This window comes from Mauremys mutica, chromosome 8, assembly GCF_020497125.1.
Source record: "Mauremys mutica isolate MM-2020 ecotype Southern chromosome 8, ASM2049712v1, whole genome shotgun sequence".
Taxonomy (NCBI): domain Eukaryota; kingdom Metazoa; phylum Chordata; order Testudines; family Geoemydidae; genus Mauremys; species Mauremys mutica.
Window position 1 is genome coordinate 41149806 of NC_059079.1, and position 15816 is coordinate 41165621.

General features: G+C 39.4%; 1 long non-coding RNA gene across 1 annotated transcript in view; it reads right to left on the reverse strand.

The window, feature by feature from the left end:
- The window catches only part of LOC123376355, a 131676-nt gene that overhangs the window by 33035 nt on the left and 82825 nt on the right, over positions 1–15816 (reverse strand). Inside the window, exon 2 of the long non-coding RNA XR_006581758.1 lies at positions 6907–7041. This is a non-coding gene — a long non-coding RNA (uncharacterized LOC123376355). The remainder of the gene's footprint in view (positions 1–6906; positions 7042–15816) is intronic.

The window sequence follows — 15816 nt, forward strand, 5'->3', positions numbered from 1 at the left end:
ACAGATTTGCTTAAACAAGGGATAAAAACTTAATTGCTAGAAGTCTCATTTTTCCCTAGCTCATCAAAGGATCTACTCCTATAACAAGTCAATCAGCTTCTTTGATTGATGCAATTCATAGCCTAAACCCAGAGAGAATTAGAGCAAGTAGAATCACTCCATCAAGGCAAGGTGATAACATTTTCAACTATTTCATCAAGAAACTTCACATGTCCAAAGGCACTCCAGCTTACGAACCATTTAGGATTTGTAGCTACTTTAACCTTCTGCGTGTTTTCACTTACAGCTTAATCAGAGCAATGAAGTCCATGATGCCAGGATCTAGATTCACCTGGGAAAATTTCCTACAATATTTTGACAAGTGCTTTATATAACTAACATACTACCGTAGCATAAAGGAAGTTAAAAAGTCTGTACTATGGTAACCTCTGCAAGTGCAAGATAAAAAAGTTTCTTAAACTAAGCAAAAAATCCTCCTGTCTTTTTTCCCCGCTACAGACAGTGAAAGAACCCAGTCAAACAATTATCTTAATATAAAATATATTTTCCCTAAGAAATAGTACAAAGTTCACTTCATGGAAAATTTACAAAAATATTATTTTATGTAGAATATATTCTATAAGCACTAGACATTGTTTTCTAGTATTAGTGTTTATGCTGTACATCTTATAATAAAAACAAAAGAAAGTACATTTTTTCTTTATAGTTCATTGTGGATTCTTTCTATTTATTCTCCTACTGAATTTATAATCTGTAATCCCCAAAACTAAAAATAATATTCCAGAAGTAGTCTCACCAAAGCTGTTTACAGACCATGTTTCTTCCTTGCCTAATGAGTTGAAGGTTAGGCGAATTCAGTAAAAAAGTCACACTGACCTTTTTCATTACCACATTGCACTGCGAACTCTTTCAGCATTACTGCTGTACAGGCTCATCCGTTCTATTAAATGTCTGTTTCAGATTTTTTCCCCCACAGGATATTTTGTTTGCAATTCAAGTGTGATTTTATTATGGTTTCTATACATCCCAGATCATCTCCTACATGATAAAAAACTTTCTGTCTTGGGGAATTGGAAACTCCACAAGGTCCACCTTACTGAAGACCTGATCCAAAGCTACTGAAGTTAATGAGATTCCTTCCATTGACTTTGGATCAAGCCTTGAATTTCCTTTATGTTCTCTGAGTGAGGTTTTGCCCAGTTCAGGATGGATAGTTTTGGGGTGTACTTACATGGGGATAAAAGGCCTACAGTATGGCTGCAGCTGGCCCAGGTCAGCTGACTTGAGCTCCCAGGGCTTGGACTCGGGGGCTAAAAAATTTTTGTAGACATTTGGGTTTATACTGGAGCCCAAGCTCTGGGACCATCCACCCTCAGAGTCCCAGAGCTCAGGCTCCAGTCCGAGCCCAAACATCTACACAGCAATTCTCAGCCCTGCAGCTCCAGCCCCATAAGCCTGAGTCAACTGACCCTGGCCAGCTGTGGGGTTCTTATCCCTCTGTAGACATACCCTTTGGCGCCCAGGCTCTGCAAAATCCCCTGGGATGTAATAGAGACCTGGGCCATTTGTGTAGACCCTTAGCAGCTACACTCCCTCTAGGTTCCACTAAACCTTTATTGTGCTCCTCAGGGATGGAGGGGATAATTTGGGTTTATATTTCTACCCTCTCTAGGTCTAATTATTTCTTTTTGCTCATGTGTTCCTAACTCCTCCCAATTTATTATCTTAAGTTCAATTCCATGCTATTTAATACAGCTGGTGGAAATTTTTCAAATTTTGTGTCATCAAAAAGTGACCATTTTTCAAAATTTCAGACATTTTTGTATTTTCTGTAATTTGTCATTTATCAAAAAACAGTTCTTTTTCAGAAAACAATTTACCAAAAATATCTATAAAAAAGTCTTAAAAATGTATTTTCAATTTGTGATCAGTTCTGTTGTTTACTCCTTCTTCCAGATCATTAACAGAGATATTAGATAATATGGGCAGAGATTAAAGAGCAATCAAAGACTGGATGGGCATAGCCTCTCAGTTCTAGAGAAGGAGCCTTAAGCCCAGAGTTGCAAGATGTTTTGGCAGGACTGGGGGGAGAGAGAGAGCCCACTGTATTGTGCTTGTCCACACTGCACTTTTTCTAAGGATAAGTAAAGGAACTCAGCCTCCAGGACTGTGTCCAACAGTTTTTGCTACTGTAAGCTGAATGATTTTTTTTTAGATGTTGTTTACAGGCAGTAATTTTTCTGAGAAATTAAAATACATAAAATATCCCTAATGAGCAGAATTTGTTCTAAATTAGATGCTTTTTGAAGTTTTCCATACTGAGTCACTGGATCTTTATGGTGAGATGGAAATTATTATTTTAGGGTCAATTCAAAATATAAATTGTGGATTTAAACCAAAATAGTCAAACACTGTGCATACTATCCCAAGTACAATAGCAGATGTAGTGTCTTCACTACCTTCTTCAAATTGGATAACAAATCATTAGCAAAGACATTTTAAAAGCCTACACCTATTATTATTAGCATGACCACATTCCTAATTGCCTACACCCAGTGTTTAATTTTTCTTTCTTGACATCATAATTTATCAATTAGGAATTGGCACAGTTGAAATCTACAAAAGCAACAGGCATTGATGGGTTCGACGCCAAACTACTGAACACAGAGCAGAACCAACTGTGTCAACCTTTAGCACACATAATAAATCTTTCTAAGGACAAGCTGATTTTCTTCTCCATGGAAAATTGCCAAGGTGATTCCCCTCTATAATGAAAGTGATGAATCAGACACAAGTAACTATTTACCTGTGTATGTCATGTTTCTTCTATCCAAAATTATTGAAAAGGCAGTACACAAGCAGATGTACAACTATATTATGATTTGAAATTTAATAGATGTTTAACAGTCTGGATTTCACCCAAGAGAGTGTACCTTCATAACATTATTGCAATTTACCATCCAAGTATGTATTAATATAGATAAGTGACATCTGTGTGGGATTGTGTTTCTAGGATCTTAAGAGTGCCTTAAATACTTTCAATCACTCCATCCTCTGCATTTAATTACATGCATTCAGAATATATAATAATACTATTCAGTGCTTCTGCTGTTTCCTGGAATCAGACTCCAAAGAACTTTTTGAAAATATACTACAGGAGATGTGTTCATATGAAATTATATGATTCTATGATACATAGAAAAGAGGCCTTTAACCATGTCTTTGTTGTGCCTTATGAATGATCGGCCAAAATGTGCTCAACTCAAAGGATACAGTACTCAAGCAAGTCAACTGTGTCTTAAACAAAATGAATCTTCAAAGAAAATGGCTAGCTTTACCAAAAAAGAATTAGTTGCATTGCAATGCAGTAAATCAATAATGTTTAATTCCCATCTTACCAAAAACTCAACAGTCACATTTCTATTACTGTCCTGATTTAGGAAATGTGCTTTAAATAATATTTCATCTAGAGATGACCAAGACCAAGTCATCATTTCAAGGCCGGAAGGAAACACTGTGATCATTAGCCTAACTGCCTATATAACACAGGTCATACAACTTCCCCAAAATAATTCCCCCTAGAGCATATCTTTTATAAAAACATCCAATCTTGATTTAAAAATCCTTTAGTGGTGGAGAATCCATTTGACCCATATCTTCTTGGGTACACTGAACTGAGAGAGCAACTGAAAAATCATTTGACCTAAAGCAATAACACCTTGTACTGTGATTCTGTCAAATCTCAGAACCTAAGCAGGGTTTCACCTCATCACCACTTGAACGTGTGACCTGTAAGGCATACGTACTGCCCTGGTGATTCAGATTGTGGCTCTCTTCACGCTCAATCAATGCTAAATATGTGCCCCATTATGATGAAAAGCCCTTTGCGGCTGACATGTTGATTTCTGAAGAGACATAAATCCAAATGTGCTGACCGCTTGTGATAAATAATAAAGCTATTTTTTTAAGAGTGTGAATGCTTACCACAGATTCTTGGCCGAGTTCCAATTTAGCCAATTCTACATAGCTATGTACCCTTTGAGTTTCAAATAGACAGCCTCCTTTAGTTCCTGTCAAACTGTTGTGTAGTGTTGTACACTAATAAAGAGCCCACATCCAGGGCTGCTCTCTAAGTTTCAGAAAAGTATATACTGTAGGAAAATGATCAAACCTTATTCACATTAATGAAGATTGTACATTTACATTACCCTAAAATCTACCCAAGGGATGTCTGTTATTCACATAGCTAGGAATTATTATTTAGCATTACATAGATTCATATGGAGCCCATCATAGTTGTATCTGCAAGTGGGAAGGATGTTATGGATCTAGTCATTAAGAAATGTAATATCCTTCTTGAATGTACACCAACATTCAGTAACATATTCATTTCCACAGCCACTCACTATGTTTAAGCAAATGATCTGGGCATAGTTTGCAGTAATATTATCTGGCCTGTTAAGCAGATGTAATATTAAGCACTGCATGAGGCTGCCAAATTGGCAATTTAGAGGAGTAAATCTCGTCATGGAAATTAATTCTCTGGAAGTCTATTAATTTGTGTTAAATGCCAGTGTGAATTTATTATGTCATAGTACAAAAATACAAATAATGCAGAATTGTCTGGGTACATGTAACATTTTCTTCACTGACATCCCTACCAACTCCCTCTGTGGAATAGATACATAAATGTACACAATTTTTATATCATCCTTGTACCCTCTTGCTAGTTTTGCCATAGCAACTAAGCTAACTCTTCCTTACTTGGCATCATTAGCTTGATGATTTGGCTGTTGTGGAAAAAAACAACAAGTATTTTAAAGAGTCTCTGATTCATCTCCAAATGGAAATCTGCAGAGAATACTTTTTTGGCCTGGGGTTAGGGTAAGCAACGCTGTCATGGATCTGCATATATCCCCTATTACTTATTACAATACAGGACTGGCCTCACTCCAAATGTTCTACACTTGAGACCTCTGGAGGGCTTTTTGCATTTCCGCTAGCAGCAGTATTTGATCTGCCCAGGCAAGAGATAAGGGAGAGAGTTTGCACTATCATCAGGATGAATCTCTTGGGCACACATTGGAGCAAATACTGCCCCTGACAGAATTTGTTGTAGAAACATTGTGGTTTCACTGAACAAGAGGGAGGCCAGATGCAGGGGATTGGGAATGGGATCTGTGCACAGCTAGTGGACCTGATTCTTTTTTCACCCTTCTAGGAAGTCATGTGCTTTGAACATGGCATCTATTATAGCCTCAGGACTGCAGAACCAGAGCTGCTATACAGCTGCTCTGCAGGGTGGGTGGAGAATTTCTTCACAGCAAAGCAATGCATATTATCCTGACACTGGGGATGCCCACTGCTGCTCAGGATTTGGCCTTAGAGACTTACAGTGAATCCAGTCTCTTAAATGGACACGGATTGAGCCCCATTTACCAGATTTACCAGATCTAGCTCGGAACAGGATACCAAGTCATCTGACCTTACTGAGGACTTGGAATCCTTTCCAAAAACAACAGGGACTTGGCTTGTAAAATTCATTTAAGAATACTAAATAAATAAATCCTTTGTAAGTATCTGTTTTATTTTTATGTGGGTAGCAAATAAGAAACCTCAGCATGTGGAAGGCAATTTTGGAATGCCTCCTTGCTCTGAGAAAAAGTAGAAAAGAGATTGTTATAAAAAAAATATAAGAAATGGAAAGAGTTAATGAGGGCTAATAAATTGCCACACAATATTAATATTCTATGGGAATGTTTGCTGTAGATCATACCAGTCCAGTTGAAGCCAGATGAAGAAGAGAATCCATTCATGCCTTTCAACAAATGTTAATGAGAAACTATAGAGACAAGATGTGTGAGGTAATATCTTTTATTGGACCAACTTCTGCTGGTGAGAGAAACAAGCTTTTGAGCTTACACAGGACTGAAGAAGAGCTCTGTGTAAGCTCAAAATTGTCTCGCTCTCACCAGTAGGGTGACCAGATGTCCTGATTTTATAGGGACAGTCCTGATTTTGGGATCTTTTTCTTATATAGGCTCCTATTACCCCCCACCCCCATCCCGATTTTTCACACTTGCTGTCTGGTCACCCTACTCACCAGCAGAAACTGGTCCAATAAAAGATATTCCCTCATCACCTTGTCTCTCTAATATCCTGGGGCAGACACAGCTACAACACTACAGCATACAGTGAGAAACCATAGCCTGTAGAGCGAGTTGAATAGTAAAACAGCAGAGTCACAAATACGTTTGTAAATAAAAGTCATGATGCACAGGATCATATTAGTTATTTTCAACTATTTTAATGACCATTGGTACTCATGGACATTTCTGCAAAAGCTAAGTTTTTTAGACTTTATCAGAACTATTTATGCATTCCAAAAACTGTACCAGAAGCTTGTTCTTCATTATTTTTCTGTTTAAAAAAATATCAGTCAGGGAGAAGAAGCAATAGATTATTATTTAGGTGACCAGATACAAAACAGGAACAAAGAATAGTCAAAATAAACAATTTGAAAACAATCCATAAGCTAAAAAATATGAGTTGAGAGTAATACTTGCAGCTCTGCAATACATTTGCAGATAAGAGGAATTATTTGCTAATCAAAAAAAGGCTAAATTTGTAATAAATATTATTTGAAATGAATGGCTCAACCAGTTCTGTAAAAGTGACAAGATCACACCACTTTAAAGAACAATACACTTTAGCATGAAGTCACTGTGGAATATACAGACACACTCTAAGTGCCTCATGGTAAAACAAGAGGTTAATTCAAAACAAATGTCAGAAGAACATCACTCTCAGTCTCTAGGAAAGCCCCTTCTAATGCACACAGATATCCATAGGACTGGGAGCCAAACCTCTTCTCTCACACTAACTAGGAATAGCCAGCTGTGTTACCTGAGAGATAATCTTGAGGCAGCCCTCTCCTGGTTCTCAGAAGTTGTCAGGTGCGCAGCTTGTCTGGCTAGTCCTATTCCTTCAAGGACGACCCCATCTCAGGTCCACTTCCGGACTCCTGTTGCTGCAGTTGACCTATGAGAACATTAAAGAACAATGAACTACACCAGTCTCCCTTGGATCAGTCTTCCTTATTGTTTTTCCACGTGGAAGACTCCAACCTCTACTAGTCCTTCCAAAGGTACGGTGGCTAATATGATCAACACCCCATTCTCCCTGTGTTTGGATAACACCCCAAATATTTAGCCCAGGTCAATACATATGAAAATGGTCTTTTTTTTTTTAAAGCAAACATTTTTTATTCAAAACCAACACTGTTGCTACTGAAAAATAGCAGCCTATTGAGTGTCCTCCACATGCAAATTAACTAACAGTTGATAGAAGAAAGCAGCAGCTTTTATAACTTGGTCCCATTGCTAAATGGTATGACATCACATAGTAACATCTAAAAGAACGGTCTGCAGGTAAGAGATTATTGGAAGTCCCCATTTTTTTTTTAGAAAGACACTTGGATCCAGGGGCAGCTCCAGCACCAGTGCAGCAAGCGCGGGCCTGGGGCGGCAAGCTGCGGGGAGCGGACCTATGGCAGAAACACCGCCGAAACACCGCCAAAGGCCACCTGACTGCTGTGCTTGGGGAGGCAAAAAACATAGAGCCGCCCCTGCCTGGATCATACTTGGTTGTGGCCTTATTAAAGCAAGATTTCTCTGACCTCAATGGACAGATTCCCATCTCCTTCACAAAGCAGGCAGTCCTCACAGCAATTAGATATAATCCTCTATTTAGCCTCTTGAGTGACAGAGAGAAGTTTAAAGTATTTGCATTCATATAAGATTGTCTCAGTACCTCTGACACCCAGCCACAAAAAAAAAAAAAAAAAAAGAGTTTGGGTGACCCAAGCGTAAAGAAGACTGACCCTAACCCTAACCCTAAGCATAATTAAAAACAAGTATATAATGACCCATTTTAGAGGGAACTGTCATAGATACACACGAGGCCGAGCATTAAGCAAGCCATGAATCTGGACTATCACTGTCACACAGACTACTTAGTTCTACTGATTTTGAGGAGATTTGGAGTGAAATCCAGGCTCCATCAAATTCACTGGCAAAATTTCCCATCAACTTCAGTGGAGCCAGGATTTTACCTTTGGGTTTTAGGATCTCTTGTAGCATGAAGTGATAGGCTTGAGGGTGAGAATCAGTAAAGCTTTCCTGATAGGATTACATGACAATTTGGTACATTCAGCTACAATAGCTAGTGCTAAAGCTAAATTAAGTTAGCTATGAGATAAGTGAGGGGTGCAAATTCATGGGGAAAACATATTAGGAAGTAAGATGGGGGTTAGAATCCAGAGTGATTAACTATTCAGCAAATTATTTTAATTAGAAAGCTGGTCTCTTGCATAAGTGAGCAAATAATATAGACACCAGAATTATTATGGTTAAAGCATCATAAGAGCAGATTATTGGTACTGACACCCACATCTGAGCCCTATTGTTAGAAAAACCTGCCTACTTTAGAGATTCCCAGACTACCTTACAATTGTTTTAATGATAAAAAGAGAAGTTTCCAGGGTAAACCCTGATTATTTGAATTATTGATTATCTGGAATTCTGAGATATCTCCTGTATCTAAAATTTGGAGAGAAACTAATTGAGTTTCTCTCTCAATTTTAGGAGTGGCAGCACCAGCAGAAGAAAGAGAAGAAGGTAATGCTGCTTTTTCCTTGCCTTTAGCTCACTCTCCTGGGTTTACCAACCGATAGGTTTTGGTGATTCTGGCTGTCATTCCCCCCATTCCCCAATATGATAAACTTGCACTAGATAGCACTCCCTAAAGAACTCCATTCCAGTACTTTCAACAACCTATGTCCACATGCAGCCATTTTAAACATCTAATATGACAGGAATTGTATGTGGATCAAAGCTATTTCCCCGAGAACAGTTATTCTTTGTGGACTCAGTAGAGGAGGAGACTGACGGGTTATAAAAGGATGATTAAAGAGAAACATCAGATTAATTAAATAGTGAAACTTTGTATTTTACTGAAAGAGGTTGTGAACTCTGATAACATCAATAACATTAAGTGCAGATTTAAAACTACTCAATAATAGTTATTCTGGGTTTAGAGAACAGTATTTGGGGAGAGAAGCTGCATAACAAACAATAAGATTATACAATGTAAACAAATAGCTTTTCCATTTCTGCCATCACTGAAATAATGCCACCCAATACCAGTATTTAAGCTATAAAAGGGAAAAAAGAAAAAGCAGCACTGGTAGCACAAAAGCCCATAAACTGTGAGTTAATTCTCCATGGATACTCAAATATGGATCTTGGTCTAAGTTAAGGATCACCTCTCCTTTTCCATCCCCATTTCATATTGGTTGGTCTTTCTCTTTCTGCCTCATCTTTGCATGGTAGTTTACAGTCAACTTCTACGGTTAGCTCCTGAAAGGCATGTGTCTTGTCCGAGAGAGAGAGTGAACATGAGTGAACATGATTCAAACAATGAATTTTACCTCGCCACACTCTGCAAAAAGTCAGACTCAACAGCCATACTTGCACTCAGAGCCCAGAATGGTGCAAATCAGTTCACAGGGATGATACAGTGTGTGCATTCCCCTTGTATGCTGGGGAGCTTCCTGAGGTACAGTCTTACACTACCCCAAGCTTTGTGTTGGGAAACTCCCTACCAGCTCCAATACAGGTAAGTGCCTACAAGGCACAATCTGTTTAGTAACGACAGGCTCCAATGTAGTTAGCATTGACTTACAGTGTTCCTGGATGGTTTATACACAAGTGATGTATTATCATCTCTGAGGGCTATATAGAATGGGCAGGATAGCTTACACACAGCATTTACTGTTGGCTCACAGATTGCTGTAGTTGGGCAGTCTTGGTAGTAATGCCTTCTGACAAGTTTGTTTTATCTTGGTACTTAAAGCAGAGGCACTACAGAGTCATAAATGTCTTATTCCCTGTACTTGAGAAAAATATTGATTTTTATTTTAATCCCTAGATCATGCCCAGATACTACTACTATGATGGGCACATTATAAATTATTAATAATTAATATTAAATAATAAAAATAATAGATTATCCCCTTCCAGTCCAGCTCCAATTGCCATCATATTCACATGGTAACATTATACTTCATTACTTGATTTTCCAAAAACGTGGTTAAAATTAAATACTTTTTTTTTTTACCTTGATAGTTTTCAATAGAAGTAAGCTGGGAGGCATTAATTTCCTTCCTTGTCCTTTCATATCAATGATCAATCAGTAACATCCATACTATCCTCCAGGGTAACAGGTAAATCTAGGATTAACTTTTTAAGATTGGTAACTATTCACACTATGCTGACCGGATAGAATCAATCTTCAAACCTGCTGCCACCACGTTGCAACCTCGCTCTCCTAGATGCAGGATTTTCTGCTAGAACACACATATCCTTTGTTAGTAAAGATAAAAGTCTACAAAGAACAATGTCCCTTAAATCTGAATATTTGGAAAAGAATGACAAAACAAGACTAATCAGCTAAGTGTAGAGTGTTCCAGATCAACATATTTTACCTTTGAGTGCTCCAGGTCTTGTAGTTAACACAGATATTGGAATTCCAGTGAAAATCTCAACTCTGACTTTTCTATAAGCAAATCAGGATCCAACAAACCCATGTTCTTCTAATTCCTACCACCTTAAGAATTTCCTCAATCCCCTTTATTCTCACTGTGTGTGTCTAGAATTATCCAATTCCTTAATATTAGCTTTAAAATCTGGATGCTTTATACCTTCTCTATATAAATAAGGGCAAACCCAGCTGCCTATTCTAACTGGCTGTTGAACGCTCTTCTTTCAAGTCCTTACCCAGTTCATGCTATTTTTATGTTGCTTTCAGCCTCAAATTGCACAGAAAGTGCTCTCACATTAAGTTATGCCTAAACTTCCCTATATACAAAATTTTAAGCAGAGAAAACCTGCAACAGCGTGTGTGGAAGTTCTAACATATCAGTTAGCTTTATATCACCAATATAGAAAATATTTAGCATCCATTCATCATTACAAAAGTTACATTTCCTCTATCTCAAAGCAAAATGATTCTGCAGCACCATCTAGTGAGATGACATCACTATCTGCCATGTTATTTTCATTCTCCAGTTACCACTGATTACTATTTCTAGATGTGGCAAGACCTGGAGAAATGTTGAGATCTCAAGATTTTGATTTAGAGTTTAAAAAAGAGCAATTTAATGAGAAGTTGTGTTTGCCAGGGAGGCATAAAGGAAATGCCTCAGATTACACCACACTTTAGGTCATTGTAGCTTGCGCTGCCCTGAAGTAGCTCAAGGGTCTGGTATGCAGGTGGAATAAGGCTATGGTTCTACTTCTTTCACTTAAGCCTGGTGTGTTCCTGGGGGGCAACTTGAAGAAACAGTCCCAGTACTCTATTGAGTGAGGGGACCTCCAACTGTGACATTCTCCTGCAAGATGCCCATCTTAGTACCAATGGTGATCTGAAGGCGATCTCTGGCACATATCCCATGATGTAGGAGAGGACAACTCTGGATCTTGAGGAGTTCCAAAGGTTCTCTGGTGACAACTGAGGAGTCAACCCCAAAGGGGCAAACAGTCAAACTCACCTGAAGCCCAGTATGGGGGCAGCATCAGTGCAGAAGAGGAATGGAGGATCAGCACTGGCAGTACCAAATGGAAGAGACTCCCATCTTGTACCAGGAGAGACCCTGGTACCAAGGCTAAGGGCAGTACTGAGCTCGATGAACGGTTCTGCCACCAAGACAATCACAGTGCCAAAGGACACACCAGTGTCAAACAGGCCGTCGGTGCTGTGCCCAGTGTCTGCCTCAACTCCACAGTCTGAGGTTTGGGTGTTGTGAACTGTGGTGCTGATAAGTCCAGTAGCTCTGCAACGCACCAGAAAGCACCAAGGGAACAATGGAGGATGAGATGGTAGAAGTTTGCGGCACCAGCAAACTCTTGAACCAGTGGAGAGTATGGGACTGAGAGGCAAGACCGGTCTGATGTCACCTGGAATACCCCCAGTATGTGGACACAGTCAGTGCTAGTGCCAACATCATTGCTACGAGACTCGACGTACACCCCATGACCAGAACCAAAGTCGAAGGTACAGTCTCTTGCTGCTCCCAGAACAGTACCAGGGAGCGTTTAAACAGATCTGCTCCACCGCATGTGCTCCTTCAGCCATAAGTCGCTCTCCACCGGAGTCCAATTTGTGAATGACTTGCAGATAGAGCACTGCTCTTTAGCATGTTCTTCACTGAGGCACAAGCACCTCATGTGGGAATCACTGTTGGGGGTGTCCCCCCCGCAATGACGGACAATGCTTGAACCCTGATGAGGGCATCACACAAGGCATCCAACTACTCTAATACTGAACTAACACTAAAAACTTAATCTAAGTTACCACTAACTACTATATACATGAAAATTTTCTCAGAAACTGAGATCAAAAGACCAAGAAACCACCCAGAGCTCCAACTCTAGCCACTGGTGGTGAGAAGGAAATGAAGGGGTTCGGGCAGCACTGCCCTACTATGGCCAGGGGAAGGGCTAAATTGCAGGGCACAAGCACCTCCTGCATGGGTACTGCTAGGCAAAGTTCTCTGGCTCCAGAATATTGGCCACACATGCACCTAAGGAGAGTACATGGCTGGACCTACTCGAAGAACAAAAATTCTTTTATAAATTTGTCTTTCATCAAAACATGAATATTTTGTTTGTTTTATTACTGAAAACTAAGAAACATTTGGGTGTTCTGTTTTCTGATGAAAACTGAAAAAATTATGAAGAAACATTGACAATGAAAAAAATGCTTTTGTCCAATTTTTTTTTGCCGGGGAGGGGGGGAATGCCCTACTCAACTCCAGTAACAAGTTTACACCCATCTTGTCATCACAGATAGTCTGGACAAAGACTTTATTTTAACTGGAAATAAAATTATCACTCAGGCAAAACTCCCATTTTAGTTCACAGCAGATTTACATGTGTACAGATGGCAGAAACAAGCCCCAAAATATTCCATTAATTTAGATGAGCAGAGGATTTTATTGAAGTAAAGTAGATACTGCACAACCAAGGAAAATAATGTGAAATATTTTACTATTCCTAATACACTGACAGTTATTCCAATAGAAATAACACAAGCATATTTTATACCCCACTCTAAATAGAGAGAGTTAGTTTTGTGTTTATGTCCCAAAAAGAAAGAAATATAGGATTATAAAAAGAAAATTATAAAGACGTGTTGCTAGTTGACAAAAAATGTTTGCATATATTCTTTAAATTCTATATGTCAGCACACTGGTAGCAAGCTGTTATAGTTTGTGGGGGGGAATCAACTTTTCCTTGCTATGTAAACTAATTTTAGATAGATAACCATATATCATACTCCTCTGTCTCTGAAAGAAACCTGATTATCAAATCACCAGCTGAACCAAAGCTCATAATGGTTTGCTTTCCTTCAAATACTGCTAAAGATCTGAAAATGTATGGAAGCTACTTGACAAACTGGCTCCTTGTAATTCAGATAGTGGGAAATGTGGTGTTTGGAAGTGACCCTTTGATGATGCAGGTATTTTATTATCTGCTCTGACATATCTGCTTCTAAAATGAAATTGGCATTTCTTTAATAGCTTTGTAATTTTTTTTCTAAAGGGGACATTAAATACTTGTGAAAGAGCTGGGCTAGTAGCTGTTGATATTCCTTGAGCCATGCACATTGCAATCTAGAACTGTGCAGATTAGCTTCCCCGCATATTTCCAACATAACTTGTTCCTAGCCTGCCATACAACTACATTTCCAGTGTTCTGCCCTTTTCTTTCTGTCTTTTTTTTTGACTCATAAACAGAGTTTGATGAAATAATAGTAAGAGAAAAGATTTCAGTGAAAATTGCCTCTTTTTCTGAGTTCATCAGATGGCTACAAAAAGCAAGCAATTTCAGCAAAGATTTTGAATGAAATTTTATTTTAAAACTGATAATAATTGAAATGTGACACCTGTTTGTGTTACTTTTCTTCAAATTTTAAGCTTGTTTGGAGGGTTATGATTAGACACAAAGATGTAACAATTTTGACCAGTTCTATCCTTGAATTCCAGATGATCTGAGTTGTGCCAGGTTATGTGCTGGTTGTTGTCTCTTTAAATGGTTGTTGAGCCAGAATGTTCTACATGAACAGAAAGTGGAAAAATATGCAAGTATGCCAATTTTCATCCTCTTTCCATCACAGGAAAGGAATGACACAAAGCAAAACTACATGTTCAATGAGGACAAAAAAAAATATAGCTTCCTGAAAATTTGCCCTGGGGAAAAATGCCTTCTTGTCCCCTAACTTTTGGTGAGAAATTCAACCTTTTGCATTTGAGCAATAATCACCATAATGTTAAAGATCTCTCTGATCCTCCACTAACTATTCATATGCAAGTAACTGCAATTAAAGATAGTAAAGTGGATTCTCTAGGTACCTCCAGGGCATAGAATACCAAACTCTGCCACTTGAGATGAAATTCCTTTGTGAAGCATACTTTGGTCTGACAAGTCAAATAATCTTCCTCTGCTAGGCTGTGGCTACACTTAGCACTTCAAAGCGCTGCCTGGGCAGCGCTGCCGCGGCAGCGCTTTGAAGCACTAAGTGTAGTCAAAGCGCCAGCGCTGGGAGAGAGCTCTTCCAGTGCTGTCCGTACTCCACCTCCCTGTGGGGAATAACGGACAGCGCTGGGAGCGCGCCAGCACTGTGGCTTTGACCACACTGGTGCTTTGCAGCGCCGCAATTTGCAGCGCTGGAGAAGGTGTGTTTTCACACCCTGCTGCAGCGCTGCAAATTTGTAAGTGTAGCCAAGCCCCTAGTGACCTTTGAGTGAGCTTCAGGAGAGGGCTAATTCAGTCCTCTTTCTCCACAACACATCATAAAGAGAGCAATTAATCTAATTTAAATGGAGTCATTTCCTATGGAACATACTAACACAAATATTACTATGAGTTGTCATTTTTAGAAACACTTCTTTTGGGGTTTGATCTTAGTCCCATTGACTACAATGGGAGCAGGACCTAGACCTTCAATTGCAATATTTCCACATGTACTGGAAAAAACAATTTGTTAGCATCCCTGTAAATAGTAGCAGCACCCAGAAAGACTAGAATCTTCCGCATCTACCCGTAAACAAACAAACACAATGTTAGAAAGCATTCTACAACTTGTGCATTGAAGGAAAAGGCTTGCCACTGCAATGCTGATGTTTGGTATGTTACCTACATTTTTCTCCCCTTAACAAATGAGGATAGATATGATTCATAGCGTAGTAGAAAAATCCATGCCCCAATATGCCTCAAAGGTTGCCAAACAGAGTAGCAAGTGCTTGATCTACAAGCGCACTCTCAGGGTATGCCTACACTGGCAGAGTTACAGCTCCGACAGTTACAGTGCTGCTCAGAGAGCACTGAAGGGAAACCACTGTTGTGTGTTCACACTGTCAGCTGCCTGCACAATAGCATGTTCACACTTGCGGCGGTATTCGGAGAGGTGCACTCTGGGCAGCTATCCCACAGAGCATCTCTTCCTCTTCTGCCGCTAAGAGTGGGAAGACAGAGGGGGTCGCGGGGCATCCTGAGTCTTATCCCAATGTCCCATGATGCATTGCTCTGCATCCCAGCAATCCCTGTGCTTCTGTTCACATTTGGCACCAGCATTCAACGATTTGTGTACTGTGCGCTCTGCCTCTTCGGTCTGCAGGAATCCCAAACTGGATCCCAAACTGTTGACCAGTATGCTGCTCACTTTGACCAACACGTCATGAGTGGCAGTGGAGTT